Below are 2,588 nucleotides of genomic sequence, written 5' to 3'. Positions count from 1 at the left end.
CCTCTTCTTCCCCAGGTGTACCTGCTGGTTCTCAGTGTCACCACTCTGTCCTCTTCTTCCCCAGGTGTACCTGCTGGTTCTCAGTGTCACCACTCTGTCCTCTCTTCCCCAGGTTCCTGCTGGTTCTCAGTGTCACCACTCTGTCCTCTTCTTCCCCAGGTTCTGTGGTTCTGTGTCACCACTCTGTCCTCTTCTTCCCCAGGTGTACCTGCTGGTTCTCAGTGTCACCACTCTGTCCTCTTCTTCCCCAGGTGTACCTTCTGGTTCTGTGTCACCACTCTGGTCCTCTGTCACCACTCTTCCCTTCTTCCCCAGGTGTACCTGCTGGTTCTCTGTGCCACCACTCTGTCCTCTTCTTCCCCAGGTGTACCTGCTGGTTCTCTGTGTCACCACTCTGTCCTCTTCTTCCCCAGGTGTACCTGCTGGTTCTGTGTGTCACCCCCAGGTGTACCTCTGGTTCCACCACTCCTCTTCTTCCCCAGGTGTACCTGCTGGTTCTCAGTGTCACCACTCTGTCCTCTTCTTCCCCAGGTGTACCTGCTGGTTCTCAGTGTCACCACTCTGTCCTCCTCTTCCCCAGGTGTACCTTCTGGTTCTGTGTCACCACTCTGTCCTCTTCTTCCCCAGGTGTACCTCCTCTTCTTCCCCAGGTGTACCTCTGGTTCTGTGTCACCACTCTGTCCTCTTCTTCCCCAGGTGTGGTTCTCACCTGCTGGTTCCTCTCAGTGTCACCACTCTGTCCTCTTCTTCCCCAGGTGTACCTGCTGGTTCTCAGTGTCACCACTCTGTCCTCTTCTTCCCCAGGTGTACCTGCTGGTTCTCAGTATCACCACTGTCCTCTTCTTCCGCAGGTGTACCTGCTGGTTCTCAGTGTCACCACTCTGTCCTCTTCTTCCCCAGGTGTACCTGCTGGTTCTCAGTGTCACCACTCTGTCCTCTTCTTCCCCAGATGTACCTGCTGGTTCTCAGTGTCACCACTCTGTCCTCTTCTTCCCCAGGTGTAGGGTTCTCAGTACCACTGCTGGTTCTCAGTGTCACCACTCTGTCCTCTTCTTCCCCAGGTATACCTGCTGGTTCTCAGTGTCACCACTCTGTCCTCTTCTTCCCCAGGTGTACCTGCTGGTTCTCAGTGTCACCACTCTGTCCTCTTCTTCCCCAGGTGTACCTGCTGGTTCTCAGTGTCACCACTCTGTCCTCTTCTTCCCCAGGTGTACCTGCTGGTTCTCAGTGTCACCACTCTGAGTCTTCTGCTGGCTCCGGTGTTGTGGAGAGCCGCCACACACAAGTGGGTCCCTCGAGCCGAACGCAAGACGCTCGCCCGCCCGCCCCCGTTGCTGCCACACCCAGCAGACTGAAGCCCATAGGGGCCCTGTAAAAGGGCCGAAGGGTCAAAGGTCATTCTCCCTCTTTCCATGGAGAAAATCCTAATGACCCATTATCTTTGGGTCATTGGTTGCATCCAAAACGGCACCCTGTTCCCTACATAGAGCCCTGATCTAAAGTAGTGCACTATGTAGGGAATAGGGCTCTGGTCTAAAGTAGTGCACTATATATAACGAATAGGGTGCCATTTGAGATGCGATCATTGTAGAACGGTTTACATGTCCTCGTTGTTGTCTTGACTGTCATTCCTCTACTCACGTCCTTTAGTAGTTATGGAGGAATCCCTGATGAGACACTTTTGGTTTGTGACGTCACAATGATGGTGATGACATATTCCCCTCAAGAGAATATTATTAGTCTGGGGTTGCATATGGATCAGTTTCATCCGGACATAAACCTGGGAGAAAGACATAGGCCAAGGTTTTAACAGTTCAACTTTCCATTTAGTACGTTTGAATGTCATGCTGATACTGTAAAGTCTGTGTTCTAACCAAACACGGACACATAGAGACTGTATGTGGGTTGTTTATGTCAGGGCTTTACATGTATGTACGCGTTATTGCACTCCTATGGCATCTAATGCTGTAAAAGGTTTATTTTTCTTATGTTTCAGTGACTGTTTCATATGATAATGGCTCGATAATTTTATTCTGTTTGTACGGTGTACTGTACAGTAGCCCGACTGGAAGAAAAGACTACAACTAGAAGACTTCCTGCTAATACATCATGCAAGGGAGAAATAAAGATATAGCATTGTATTTATTAGGCCAGTTATAGTTAGATTATGTATAAATGTTACAATGGAAATAAGGGGGTCATTCCAAGCACAATAAATTCCCATTTTACATTATGTTGTGTTAGGTTGGAGTTTGTTTAATATTCAACAAAATACAAACGTTGTACATTATTTAATAAAAAAATGTCGTTATTTATTAAAAGATTGGTTTATTGGTTAGGGAGGAGATGTCCTGTTTTTATAATGTTATATTTGAATATTGTCTGTCTCGTCCAATGAAATGTTTTGATATCATTCTGTAGGTGTGGTCTATACTTCCCGCGTGATGACGTTTACTTTGTGCGTGTCCAATAGTTTCTTTCACATTTCAGACACCGCCAAGCTCAGTTTGGAGTCGTACAACTCTGGAAGCTCAGCAGCCGGAGATCTCAGTCGGAGTTTGGGACAAATGCTAACAGCTGACTCGGGA

Source organism: Oncorhynchus nerka, linkage group LG2 (genome assembly GCF_034236695.1).
Source record: "Oncorhynchus nerka isolate Pitt River linkage group LG2, Oner_Uvic_2.0, whole genome shotgun sequence".
NCBI lineage: Eukaryota > Metazoa > Chordata > Actinopteri > Salmoniformes > Salmonidae > Oncorhynchus > Oncorhynchus nerka.
This window is presented reverse-complemented; position numbering follows the sequence as displayed.